The sequence below is a fragment of the Microtus pennsylvanicus genome, chromosome 13, assembly GCF_037038515.1.
Source record: "Microtus pennsylvanicus isolate mMicPen1 chromosome 13, mMicPen1.hap1, whole genome shotgun sequence".
Lineage (NCBI taxonomy): Eukaryota > Metazoa > Chordata > Mammalia > Rodentia > Cricetidae > Microtus > Microtus pennsylvanicus.
Window position 1 is genome coordinate 68,613,075 of NC_134591.1, and position 14,825 is coordinate 68,627,899.

The window sequence follows — 14,825 nt, forward strand, 5'->3', positions numbered from 1 at the left end:
CCAGATCCCCATGGCTGCACTTTTGCCTTTGGCTGGGAGCCAAGTACAGATAGCCACAGTAAAAACTCATCTATCCAGATCCTCAGCCACACGTTGGCTTAGACACCAACAGACATCCAGGCCTAAGACAAAGTCGTGGGCTCTGGACTCAAGAGAAACAGACAACTAAATCCTACCTTCTCTGGCAGCTGTGTGACCTCAGGCAACTTGCTTCACCTCTCTGGGCCTCAGTGTTCCATAGATAGTATTAAGATAAGGGCCTTCTCTACCCTGGGCTGTTGTTGTTCTAAGGAAAGTAATGTCGTGCCTAGGCCTGATCCTAGGCCTCACTAATGGGAGAACTCACCCATCCTAAGGGGACCCTGAGCACCTCACCCCTTTCCTGAAATCCTGTACCCTACTGGGATGGAAGATCTTGCAGGACTGTATCCCTCTCTAGGGAAGAGCCACCTGTGTGGACAAGAGCCGAGGGTTCCTGCTGAGGCTGCGCTGGCACAGCCAGCGGCCCTTTGCTGACTGCCCTGTTTGTGAGATGAGACTCTGGGATACCCAAGGGCGGCTGACTCTTAACATAGTCCAAGTCCCCCGATACTGGTAATGTTCTGGTGGCCACAGTCCTCCTGTGTGACCATCCCCACTCTCTCGGGGACAAGTTTCTTCCTCCTTATCTGTATCTGTTCCTCTGGATCTGGCCTCCAACTACATGTGCCCTTACTTGCCGTCTTCTGGGAACGGAGTATAGTGGCCTAAGATATGTCACATCCCCACCCTGAGAGTCCCAAGATAGGAAAACGTGACCTAAGCCCTGGACGCAGGAGGACCAAGTGTGGAAACTGAGGAAGGCCTGGCCGCAGGAGCAGGCGTCCATGGAAAGGAGCTCACATCAAGCTTTCGTGGAAGGTTCCCCCACCCCGAGATGGGCCACACCAGAAACTCCACTCCCAGGCACATGTTAGAAGAAGGAGCCTTTGGAAGGGCTTTATTCAGACAGCCCCACCCATACTTACAGATGGACCTGGGTGCTCTTCGAGGGCCCAAAGAGTGGGCTTGCTCTGTCTACCGCAGGAGGATGAGTCTTAGCTCCCTGGTGCTGCACACCTCACCTTGTGAAGATGCAACGAGAGGGTCTCATCCCAGGCCACAGTCAGACCCCTGAACTTGTGTTCCTTCGACACAAGTCTGTCTCAGCAATTTTATCACAGTCTTGGCACCAAGAAAATAACACTCCTGTCTTCTCCCAGCCCTGGCCTGTTGCTTTCTAAGGAGCTGTCTGCAATCCCGGGGGGGTGGGGGCAAGGAGAGGCAGAGCCGAGGCAGGACTTCCAGAATCAAGCCAAGAGCACCATGAGGGCCCCAGTTATGGCCTTTCCTCTTTTACCCTACTCAAGAGAGGTTAGGGTGTGCCTTTCCTGCATCCTGCATGGTGAAACTCTACCCTCATCCCCAGCACTGTTCCAAGGCTGCCGTTCAGAGCCCACCTGGGAGGATAGGTCTAGGATGAGGCTGGCAGGGACTGGAGTGGTATTTACCAGGGGTGCTGGTGAGCATATCCCCAGAGGAGATCCAGGCCCAAGCTGAAGGCCTGGCCTGCCCAGCAGCTGGTCACCATTCTCAGAGCACAGGCAGAGAGAGCAGGCCTTAAACAGAATTGCTAGAAGGTGGCCCTGGTCCAAATGTACATGGAAGGGAGACAGCTTTGCCTGGCTAGGAAGGGAACAGAGGGTCCACCCTCTTGTGCCCCATGTAAAGCCTTCTTAGACCACTCCTGCCACGAGTGATGCTCACCAAGTCAGACTGACAGCCCTTCCCTGGTCCTACCACGGTTTGGACCCCCATGAGATGGGATCCCCATAGACAGCCCTGCTTCCTAGAAGACAGCCCAATCTGTCTGTGGGTCTCTGGCCTGTGGTTCAGAGTCTGAGATGTCCAAGCACCCGGAAGAACCCCTAACTAGTGTCTCAGGGCATTCTGGGGCACCTCGAAGTTCGGAAATAACTGTGAAAGGGAACATACCCGCTTCCTGCTCTAATTCAGGGACTTTTTATTGAGTACCTACTGTGTGTCTGACTTGCTCTGGGCACTGAGAATTCATATGAGAGCATGCAGCCCCTGACCAAACTGTAGGGTCATCCACCATGGCGGGACAGAGTTCACCAATGAACAATGGGACAAGACGGGACAGAGTCATCAAAAAAAGTATCTGGAGAAGTGATGTCTGGGCCGAGAGCTGAAGGAGTCAGTTGCAGAACTAACCATTCAGTGGCACTGCCTCCCTCTGTCTCATAGGGACCGGGCCAAGTAGGGACAAGGACAGAGAGGCCCAGCCTCTTCCATCAGAAAACCCTTCACCAGCGAAGCATAGAGGAAGTGGTGACGGGACAGCCACATGTAAATAGGCCTGTCCACCCCAGAGTCGCTCTGGAAACCTGCGGTCAGCTGCAGCTTTGCTGAAGGCCAAGCTCCCAGCCACCAGGAGCCCAAAACGGCTGAACAAACTTCAGGCTTCACACGGGGCCGGCCGGCGATGAGTTCAAAGTCAAGAGTATTTCTGCAAGGTCAAACCACAACAGGAAGGCACAGTGACAGTCTCTGGGGCTGCCGACCTGGCACAAGGCACCGGCAAGAACCCCAGATGCCATCCTAGCACAAGTCCGTGCAATCGCAAAGCTTGCCCTATCTCTGCCATGAGCCACCATACCCAAGGGATCACCAGGAGAACAGGGTAGAGAGGAAGCCGTCACGTGGCCTCCTCATCTCTGAGAAAGGCTTGCTACTCCAGATGTGTATAGCATCTGGATGAACAGATGAACAGCTAGCTGCCTTCACTCTCAAACAGCCCAAGGTCCAATCTATGCAATGGTGCTGACCACATTCGGAGTGAGTCTCTCCACCTCAAATAACTGTCAAGTTACACACATGCTCACAGACCAATCTAGACAATTCCTCAACAGTCCAAAGCCACTCTGAGCTCCGGGGGGGGGCCGAGGTTGGTTCCCCAATACTGGGGCACATCTCTAGGCTAACCCAGCCAGATTTTGAACACTTGAGGCCTGCTAACAATGAAGGTACCCAGAAAAATGGACTTGGGGGCATTCTGGGCAATTTACTTCCCAGGGCCACTGGTCACAAGCTCCCATGATGCTCTACTCTCTCAGGAAAGACCCGGCGCTGTCTCCAGAGTGAGGCTGTCTCATGTCTACAGTCTTGATGACAGGACCTGTGGGTCACGGGAGGGGGAGAGCTTCAGCGAGACCTACTGTGCCTCCCCAACATCACATCCCCCTTGCAGACTTTGGCTGTGCCTCCAGTTCCAATTCAGCCTCTCCGCATTCTAGATAAGAGAATGTCCCAGGTCATATATCACCTCAGAGACCTGATCTCATGTCCTAAGTGTCCACCAGCACCCGGCCCTCTGCGACACTTTCCTGGCCCATCTCACAGGCGTGGGAACTAAGGCTCCTGGAGGAAACCGACTTGGCCTAAGACCGATGCCCCCAGAGCAGCACAGGGAGGCTCTCCCCAGCATCTATTCCACCCAAAGGTCTAGAAGGGGCAGCCACAACCTGGTCGCTCTCCACACCTCAAAAGTCCCTGGAGCCTGCACCTTGACCTCCAGGCCCACAGTTCCAGGAAAGCCCATCACGGGCAGTGAGCTGTGCCCCTGCAGAAAGGTTGCCCTGCCCCCCAACGCCCCCATCTAGGCAGCTCCACCGGCGCAGGCCCGCCAGCCACAGACAGACCCTCACAGCCGCCACAGCTATTTTTTCCTCCCCACTTGATTGGCATCATCCTCGTTTCTAAAATAAACTTCCCCCAAACCAGCGGAGCTCCTTCTGGCCTGGGATCCTTCTGTGAGAGCCCCCTTCGGCCCCTGCCCCCACTTTAGGTCCAGGCAGAGCCACCAAACCCAGCCTGGCCCCTCGGCTGCCTCTGGCCTTGATTTAGAAGCAGCTGCTCATGCCCCGACTCGATTCTGTCACCCCAGTGCCGGTGTGTCTACATCTGCGGGGACCCACCCGGCTGGGCATCTGTGCACACGGGTCCTGGCTGGAGGCTGAGGATGCTGGCCCTCCCTCCATCTGACCATACATGCAGTCACACATGAATGCACGCACGCGCGTGCACACACACACATGCACAGGCACAGGCGTACAGGCCTCCTCCAGCGTTTTCCTTGCGTTGGTGGTATAGGACTTCCTTCTTCTCTTGGCTCCCATCATGGCCCCTGATCCCCTTCTCCGGCTCCATCATGTGACCCTCCCTCCTCATTTTCTCACCACCACCCTCAGTCCCTTCTATCCCCAGACCCCACCCTCCACCTCGTCAACAGGCCAGGTGAGGACTTGTCTTAGTCGGGGTTTCTATTGCTGCAAGGAAACACCACGACCCAAAAGCAAGTTGGGGAGGAAAGGATTTATTTGGCTTACGCTTCCATAAATGGGGGAAGTCAGGACAGAAACTCAAACAGGGCAGGAACCTGGAGGCAGGAGCTGATGCAGAGGCCATGGAGAGGGGTTGCTTACTGGCTTGCTCCCCATGGCTTATTCAGCCTCATCTCTTGTAGAACCCAGGACCAGCAGCTCAAGGATGGCACCACCCACCATGGGCTGGCTCCTCTCCCATGGATCACTAATTGAGAAGATGCCTTACAGCTGGATCTCATGAAGACATTTCCGTGACTGAGGTTCCTTCCTCTCTGATGACTCTAGCTTATGTCAAGATGACACCTAAAACTAGTCAGTTATGGTGCTGTTCCCTCAGCCTAGACATGTGCTCTCAACATTCTCCAAGCTAGCCTAGTCCTAGATGCAAGTGTTACCTCCTCCAGGAAGTCCTCCTGACTAGCACTGGGAAACAAGAGCTCTAAGCCAATCCACCTTCCACCTCAAAAGTCAAGGGACTCACAGAACTCAGAGGTCATAGCCAGAAACGGAAAAACTATTATTCCACAAACCCCTCAGCCCTGCCTGGGATCCTACAGACATAGAACAACTTCTCATCCCCGTAGGAAGTGCTCCCTCACCCAGGGCTAGAGAGGGCCATTTAGTCCATCTCCTGATGCAGGGGTTAAGGACATTTAATTCAGCCATGAATTAAAGAATTTAATTCAAGAATTGAAACTCCAGCTCAGCGTTTGATCTTGTGAGCTGCCTGCTGGATCTTCAGACCAGCAATTCAAAAGACCATTTATTTCTTCTGAGATCTTTTCAAAAGGCAAGAAATAAAGAGAAACCATTGCTCCCCAGGTATGTCTCTATTCCTGTTTAAAAGGGAGATCCTAGGCTGGCGAAATGGTTCAGTGGGTAAAGGCGCTTGCCACCAAACCTGCTCTCCTGACTTTGATCCTCGATGGAGAGAACTGACCCCGGCTGACCTCTCCGTTTGCGCGATAGTGCGTGTACACACTAAACAAACAAACAAGCAAACAAACAAAGAAATAAATAAAATGTTAACCCCAGCCGTAGAGAAGCTGATGCAGGAATGTTACACACTCGTGTCAAAAAGCCAAAACGGAAAACCCAGACAGTGGGGGGCAAGTTAAGCATCCCTCACAGTAACAGAGAGAACACAGGCGAAAGACTGGAGGGAGACAGCAGACAGGATCCTTAACTGCCAACCACCCAGCCCTCGAGGAACAGGCTAGACTGACTACAGGGCCTTTACATGTGTCTCTACATAACAGGGTGCTCCCAGAAGCTGCTTCCATCATGACTGCCTTGTCTGGAAAGCTGGCTTGCAGCCAGAAGTGTGACAGAAGACAGCACCACGCATTCCACTCGGGAACGACTGAGGAAACTGAGTTCTCCATGGAACGCCTTAGCAGCCTGCTTTCTTTAAGAGCATAAGGAAAGCAAGCAGAGAAATTTGGGACTGGGGAGGTGACTCGTTTAGTCATGTGACCACATGCTAGACTGAGGACCATAGCGTCATCTCTAGCACCCACATAAAAGCTGCTCCTACCCGAACCTCAACACCAAGAGGCAAAGACAGGAGGATCCCCAGCGTTCATCGGTCAGTCGGCCTTGTGGAATCAATGAGCTCCACCCAGGTTCGGTGAGCTCCTGTCTCAAAATAACAGTGCAGAGGGAATGGAAAGTCAGCTAAGAGCAGCCTGGCACATCTACGACAATCCTTAGCTGTCACTCACAACGTGAGTTTGGCAGAACGGATCCTCTACACATTGGACCTTCCTTGGAGGCTCCAGGCAGAGGCTCCCAAGGTTGTCTGGGGCCCTCTTGGTAGTCACAACTGGCTGGCATTTCCTGATTTCTTTCTCTGAAGAGAAGTGAACCAAGTTCACATTGGCCATGCAGGCTGTGAGCAGCCTTCATATTCTGCCATGTTTTGGAAGGGTGAGTGTGACAGGTCACACTGGTCCCCTTGAGTCACTCCTTCCTAGGTGGGGTCTCACTGAATACGCATGTGCTAACAGCACCTTACACACAGTCAGCCCTGGAGGAGACTGTGCTCCCCTGATGCCCCTCTACTGCCCCAAGGGGCAGTGCACCCACTTCACACAGCCTGGCTTCTAGAAGGCAAGAATGAGCCACTGCCCAGCAAGGGGGTGGAGCCCACGGGGTACAGCACCCAGGATTCAGTCCAGTCTGCCCGACAAGAAAGGATGGCACTGCACCCCCTTAGAGGCTCACAATCATGACCTGAGGCTGAGTCAGTGGACGAGACCCCTCATGTGCCAGCTGAGGAACACAGGAAGACCACAGGCTAAGGTGAATGCCCTCTGCCCTGACCTCTGAAGGCCTCTGGCCTTGGCCAGTGGAGGTGTGCCCAGCTTCTCATTGGGAACAGGTGCCCAGGAGAAGTATCAAAAAAAAATTCTCTTTGCTTATTATAAGCATGATTGGCTACTGGGATTATGTTGTTGACTCTATTATGGTTATGAGCTTTGTAACCATGACTGTCCACTTAGCCTGCAGGACTAGTAATCCTGTGGTCCTGGGTTAGCTGGCTCATTTTTTTCACAGGGCAGGGATACATGGCCATCCAAGTGGCAGTGTCCTGGTACGAACTCTGGATGGCAAATATGGAACATCCTGGCTGATGAGAGCCAATCAGAAATGTCCAGGGAAATATAACCACCTTTCCCAAACAGCAAACAATTTCATAATGCATGCACTTGCACTGCATAAATGGGACAAAAACTTGAAATTCAAAAATACTTTCTCATGAGTTTATGTTTGATTTATTCCAAAAATCATCTATGAACTTGGAACATCCAAGTTAGGGAGCCAGTGAGCTAGTGGTTTTCTTGCCTGGTACACACAAAACCCTGGGTCAGTTGCCAGCACCACATGAAGCGGGGACGGTGGCACACACGTCTAATCCCAGGACTCAAGAGGTAAAGGCAGGAGGATCAGAAGTTCAAGGTTATCTTTGGCTACATGGAGAGATAAAGGTCAACCTGGGCTACATAAGGCCCTGTCTCTAAATAAATATTAGTTGCTAAACCCAGATCTATCTACGAATCTGAAGAAGAGTGTTGAGGAACATTATTTTCAGGTGTGTTACTCTTGCTTCTGCTGCATTTGTTTGACTCTGTGAAGTGTGTAATGATGCCTGCCTAAAACACCTGATAGTCCTAACAATGAGATGAACGGCCAATAGTGAGGCAGAAGCAAGGATAGGCGGGACTGGCAGGCAGAGAGGATAAACAGAAGGAGAACTCTGAGAGAAAGGAGAATGAGGAGCAAGAGAACAAGGAGAGGAGGACATCAGGGGTCAGCCTCCCAGTTCACCCAGCCAGCTGGAGTGAAAGTCAGACATGCAGAAGTAAGAAAAGACAAAAGCCCAGAGGCCAAAGGTAGTCGGGACAATTTAAGAAAAGCTGGCAAGAAACAAGCCAAGCTAAGGCTGGGCAATTATAACTAAGAATAAGCCTCTGTGGGTGATTTATTTGGGAGTTGGGTGGCAGGCCCCCAAAAAAGCCAAAGGAGCAAAACCATCTCACAACAGAAGGTGAAGCTGAAGCCTGTATACACAGGGGGCAGAAGGAAGAGGGAGATGCTAGCCAGCATCACAACGGGCATCTGGAACAGGGACCTCAGATCGGCTAGCGCTCTTGAGTCACTAAGGGCATAAAACGACAGACGGACCCTACTCCTGATTAGGAAAAACTAAGACTAAGACCCATAGTAAGTTCAGCTGGGATGCAGAGAAACCAAGTTCAAAGCCAGGCTGCGTTACCAAGTGAGAGCATGTCCGGGGGTGGGGCACACACCAAGCAAATGTCAATATCATCCGTGCATCTCTTCTGAGTCCTGATAACAGTCTCCTGTAAAAAGATGTTTTCACGGCTATTTAGGGTGCTTGATTAAGGTGGTGTTCTTCTAATTATTTAGGGTGTTTGATTAGCCTATGGTTCCATTGGCACGTACAGGCTTCTGGAATGTTGGTATCTACCCATTTTGTGGCATAAATATTCCCATCGCAATTTCAAGCCATCACCATGATGTTCCTGAACTAGGAGCTGAGAGAATCCCAGCATTGTCAGGTCGAAGCTGCCTCTGGTTCTGAAGATGCATGAGAGAGGCAGCTAGAGGTTCCGCAGGTGTTGTCAAACAACCTATCCAAGGCTACCTTTAGCATTTTAAAGTGTTTGTTGGGGAGGGGACCCCAGCCAAGGTTTTACAAGCTAGAGGAGAGGCTCAGGAGTTGGCTTGCCAGACAAAGATGCACTGCTTTCTCAGAGAACACAAGTCCAGCTCTCAGCACTCATGCAGGGTGGCTCAAGCCATCTGTAACTCCATTCCAGCAGGAGCCAGTGCTTCTGGCCTCCATAGACAGCTGCACTCGTGTGCAAACACACACACACACGAGAGAGAGAGAGAGAGAGAGAGAGAGAGAGAGAGAGAGAGAGAGAGAGAGAGAGATTTAAAAAATTAAAACTAGAGGAGGCAGCCACATGCTTGTAATCCCAACACTTGAGAGGAGACTGAGGCAGATGGATCTCTATGAGCTGGAGGCTAGCCTGGGATACATGGTGAGTTCTAGGACAATCTAGGCTATATAGGTAGATCTTGTTTCAAAATAAAAGAATAAAAAAAATAGAAGGATCAGCTGGGGGGGAGGGTGCATGCCTTTGGTCCCAGCACTCAGAAGGAAGAGGCAGACAGATCTCTGAGTTCAAGGCCAGCCTGGTCTGTAGAGTGAGTTCCAGGACAGCCAAGGCTACACAGAGAAATCCTGTCTCATAAAAAAAAAAAAAAAAAAAAAGAGGACTCAAACAGAACAAAGTACTGATCACTGTTGAATCTGAGCTTCAACAGGCGAGCTTTCTTTACCAGCAATATCTCTTCTGCTGTGCACATTTAAATATTTTCATAGTAAGAAATCAAATCCATAGCCATCATATTTATACCTAAGAGGGAAACTTTTATTCCAAGAATTCTAGTTGTGCCCATTGACCCCTGGGCCGTTTGGAACCTCACTTCCTCCTATGGTCTGAGAAGGAAGGAAGGGAGCCATGGAGACTGCAATCACAGGCCTAAATCCATCTTCCGGTCCTCAGGGGTTCATAACCCTAGATTCTTCCTGGTTATCTGACCCCGTACCAGATGGAGAATGGAAACATAACCTCCAAAAGAAACATCATCTGGGGCCTGACGGGACATCCTTGGGATGCCACCTGCCAAGAACCTGATCTTGGGCAACTCTCCCCAACTCTGAGCGTTGGCTTCCTGGTTAGTGAAGAGGGGTTCTTGACAGTTTCTTCTGAAGGTTGAAGGCAGAGTTGGCCCATCTTCTACCCTGGGCACTGACAGACAAGGGAATAATGATACTGGGGGCCCTGTCAGGAGCTGCAGGGAAGGCAATGAGCCCTCTAAAGCAGGATTCTCAGACCAGGGGTGGAACTCTGTTGTAGAGCCAGCATGTGCAAGGTCCTGGGTTTGACCTCCCAACACTCAAAAAAAAAAAAAGTGGTCCCTGTGTAGGAACTCTCCACTTCTCCCAAAACAATGGGTCTCAAGTTGGCAAGTGTTCCCATTTTTTTAAGAGAAATTGAGGTTCTAGCAAACCTTTGCAAAACCTCTCCATCTAGAGATGCAACAAGCATCTACTAGCATCCCAAGTGAGTGTCTAAAGGTCCTGAGAAAACTGAGCCAAACCCCTCTGCAGAGCATATGGGGGTGACCTACATGTCACCACGGAACATGACAAGGAGCTGACATCCCTGGAGGCTTTTTCCACTGCCCCACAAAGCCTGGCCCAGTGCTCCAGAGGCTTCATCCAGACCACCTCACTGAACCCCCACCACAGTGCTTAGGACAGATGAGGAAACTGAGGTTCAGAAAGGCCAGGCCAAGATCAAATGTCTGTCTTCCCAACAACCCGTCCCTCCGGTGTGTGGTGCCTCCAGGCTCATCAAGGGCCTTTGGGGAGCAAATGCCAGGCAGGGAGAGGAGCAGGGACTTGCCCGGGGTTGAACAGTGTGAATGATTAGCTGGACTGGCCAGGTCTCCCATCCCTCTCCTGGTTGGGGACCCAGACTGGGTAACGTTGGGTGGTGCTGTGGTACAGATCCATACAGCTCCACCCTGGGCAGTGTGGCCACAGAAACAGAAAGACTTTGCTCCTCTCGCCACCTCAAAATGCGTTCACAGACACGAGAGTGTTCTTGCCCCAAGCTGAGGCCTTCAATTTCTCCACTTCAAAAATGCTTGAAATTAGGCTAAAAACCCCAAGTACCAGCCTTACAGACACTTGATCCATTATCAGGTGCCTTCAGGGCTGGGCTAAAGACAGATCCAACCACACGGTTTGGAGCCCTTCCCCGGGAGCTGGAGATAACACACACACTTGTATGTGTGATTCTTTCTAAAACCTGGCTGAAGCCGGGCGGTGGTGGCGCACGCCTTTAATCCCAGCACTCGGGAGGCAGAGGCAGGCGGATCTCTGTGAGTTCGAGACCAGCCTGGTCTACAGAGCTAGTTCCAGGACAGGCTCCAAAACCACAAAGAAACCCTGTCTTGAAAAACCAAAATAAATAAATAAATAAATAAATAAATAAATAAATAAATAAATAAAACCTGGCTGACTGACCGGTGGGTAAAGTACCTGCCTCAAAAGCATGCGGGACTGAGTTTGGACACACACACACACACCAGTGCCAACATAAAAGCCAGACTGTTATCTGAGCACTGGGGAGGTAGAAACAGGTGAAGTTCATTGGCCAGCCCAGCTAGCCAAATCTATGAGCTCCTAGCTCAGTGAGAGACTCTCACATGGTGGAGGGTGACTGAAGAAGATACCTGACCTCTGACCTGCACAGGAACTCACGTGTGTGCATACACACACACACACTCACACACGCCAAGGGCTGGCCTCAGGAGTAAAGTACTAGTGTAGCATTTTTGGAGACCCTGTTTTCACCCCCAGTACAGAAAACAATAATAAAATTAAAATAAAATCCAGCTTCTCTTCCCCAGTGAACCTAATAGGGTAACAAGAACTCGCTCTGAAAACGCGCCACTCAGCTTGGTCTTGTGCACGGGTCTGCAATCTCAGGAGACAAGAGGATGGCAAGTTCAGTGCCAACCTGGGCAACTTAATGAGACCCTGTTTCAAAATTTAAATACTGGAGAGAAAGCAAAGTGTTGAGAGTGTATTGCTCTTCGAGAGGACCCAAGTTTTGTTCCCAGCTGTAGGGGAAACTCCGCCCAATGGGGGGCGTGTTCGCCTCGGGCTGATGTTTACATATAAATCTGGCAGCCTGAGCCAAGCTGGTCTCTCTTTTTTGTATCTCCTGCTCACCACTGAATCCCTGGTGTTGTAAGCTATTCCTTCATTAAAATTTGCTGTTTCATATTAAGCTAGCCTGGTTATTATGCCGCCTACATCTTGGCGCCCAATGTGGGGCTTTTTTGCCCCCACCCCAGCACGGGGGGAGGTGGCACAAGCTCGATATAGTTGTATTTGGTTTAGTTCTGTCTTATTTAGACAAAAAGGGGAGATGTAGGGGAAACTCCGCCCAATGGGGGGCGTGTTCGCCTTGGGCTAATGTTTACATATAAATCTGGCGGCATGAGCTGGCCCCCCCCCTTTTTTTTGAATCTCCTGCTCATCGCTGGATCCCTGGTGTTGTAAGCTATTCCTTCATTAAAATTTGCTGTTTCATATTAAGCTAGCCTGGTTATTACACCGCCTACACCCAGCACCTACATCAGCACCTACAACTGCTTATAACTCCAGCTCCCGGGAATCTGACACCTCTGACATCCGCAGGCACCAGCATGCATTCGCAACACCCCCACACAGAAACACACATATACATAATTAAAAGTAAAATGAAAATTCAAAAGTACAAAGGGGTCAGAGCTATCACTCTGAGACAGAATACTTGGCTTGGCATGAGCTAAACTCTATGTTCAGTCTTACTAAAAATAAGTAAATAACCCCAGGAGGTGGTGGCGCATGGCTTTAAACCTGTGGCACTTGGCAGAGAGAGAGACAGGAGGATCTCTGTGAGTTTGAGGCCAGCCTAGTCTACATAGAGAGTTCTAGGACAGCCAGAGCTACTCAGAGAAAACCTGACTCAGAAAAAGAAGGAGAAGGAGAAGAAGAGAAGAAGAAGAAGAAGAAGAAGAAGAAGAAGAAGAAGAAGAAGAAGAAGAAGAAGAAGAAGAAGAAGAAGAAGAAGAAGAAAAGAAAGCAAATAAGTACATTTAAATGGGCCCATGTGGGAAGTCAGGGATGCTCATGTCCTGTTATGTGTAGGACACTCAAAGCTCTGGTCATAGGGAGACGCTAGAGTTGACTAGCAACATCACAGGTAACTTCCAGAAGGCTCTTTTTTTTTGTGGTTTTTCGAGACAGGGTTTCTCTGTGGTTTTGGAGTCTGTCCTGGAACTAGCTCTTGTAGACCAGGCTGGTCTCAAACTCACAGAGATCCGCCTGCCTCTGCCTCCCGAGTGCTGGGATGAAAGGCGTGCGCCACCACCGCCCGGCTCAGAAGGCTCTTAAAACCATCCCACACATATGCACTACCTTCCCTCTCTAGACTGCAACACTAACCCTCACATATGGACCAGGAAGTCAAAGTTGCTCTGAACTCTGTCTGCATACTTGCTGGCCATGAAAAGTGACAAACCAATCTTTACATCCCAACAGAAATGTCAGGAATAAGCCCTGGGCTGTTGGCCTATATTAAAGTGCTTTAGAACAGGCCGCCGTTCCCATTCACACGGCTAACAGTATCTATTTTCAGGGCTAGGCCCAGAATGAAAGAGTCAGTGGGGGGCAGGGACTACAGCTCAGTGGTAAGGTACTTTCCAGTGTGTGCAAGGACCTGGGTCCAATCTCGACCAGTTCCACCAAGCAAACAGAAGATTAATAGGGGTAGGATCCTTGACAGGCTTTGGCTCTGATATTAAAGGATTGTTGCGAGGGCAGGGGCTGCTCTCAGTCAATAAAGTCAGCAAAGCAGTCATGGACCTGAGTTCCATCCCCCAGAACTCTGAAAGAAAGCAAGCCAAGCAGAGTGGCCCACACTTGACATCCCAGCACTGGGAAGGCAGAGTCAGGTGGATCCCGGGGGCCCATTAGCCTGGCAATCTAGTCTAACTGGCAAACTTGAAGACAATAAGAGGCCCTGTCTCAAAAGTAAAGAAGATGGTGTTCCTGAGGAAGAGCATTTGAAGTCCTCTGGTCTCCATATACACACACATACATGTGTGCACACGCCTATATGTGCGCGCGCGCACACACAAAGGACTATTGGGGCCTTGGGCTATACAGCTCAGGGGTAGAACACTTGTCCGAATGTGTGAGGCCCTGAGTTCCATCCCCAGTCCCACTAAACAAACAAAAGTTGCTGAGGGCAAAGCCCTTGTGACAATGGCCGCCACTGATACTGAAGGGCAGCGGGCAACTGAACTTCTGAACGAGCTTGTGTTTATATCTTCATGGTTGAACGGGTCTCAAAAGTTAGGAGAGCACACTTCCTCAAAGAAATTTTCCCAGTAAGCTTTCCACTGACTCAGAGGAGGCCCTCCCTCCCTTATCAGAGATCAGGGCGAGTCTCCCTGGCCTTGGCCCCAGCACCCTCCTCTCCTGGGGTAGCTCTTTCCAGCTCACAAGGCTCATTCAACCCACTGCTATGGGTGGGGTGCCTAGCCCAGAAGGGGCCAGGGAATGTCACTGGAAGTTCACAGTGGGCTCAGGTCCAATTCCCTGATGGCCAGGACCACCACTTTCTCTTCCTTCCTTCTTTATAAAGTGGAAGAGATAACCACAGTCACTTTGGTATCTGTGTGTCACAAGGCTTTGCCGGAAAACTCTGGCACCAAGAGCTCGGGATCTCAGAACAATACATCCAAAGCTGCCTGGCACGGTCCTGGTTTATACCTGATCTCCCAACAAACCTTCTGGTTAAGATCCCCTATCACCATTTTTAAATGTCATGAATTGTACTCAGCAAGATGGCTCATTGGTAAAGGCACTTGCTGCCAAGCCTGACGACCTGAGTTAGATCCCGGAACCTAATGGTGGAAGGAGAGAACTGACTGTTACAAGTCATCCTCTCACCTACAGGAGTGCACCATGGCATGCAAGCGTGTGCCCACTGACCGTGCGTGCGCGTGTGCATACACACACACACACACAGATAAATAAATGATGGGTGAGAGAAATGGCTCAGCAGTTAAGACTGTACATTGCTCTAGCAGAGGACCTGAGTTCAGTTTCAAGCACCAATAGAGGGCAGGTTGCAACCACCTGTAATCCCAGTCCCAGGGAGACTGGCTGCTTCTGGCCTCTTTGGGCACCTACCTTATTTGTACATGCCCACACCGATGTACATAATTTTAAAA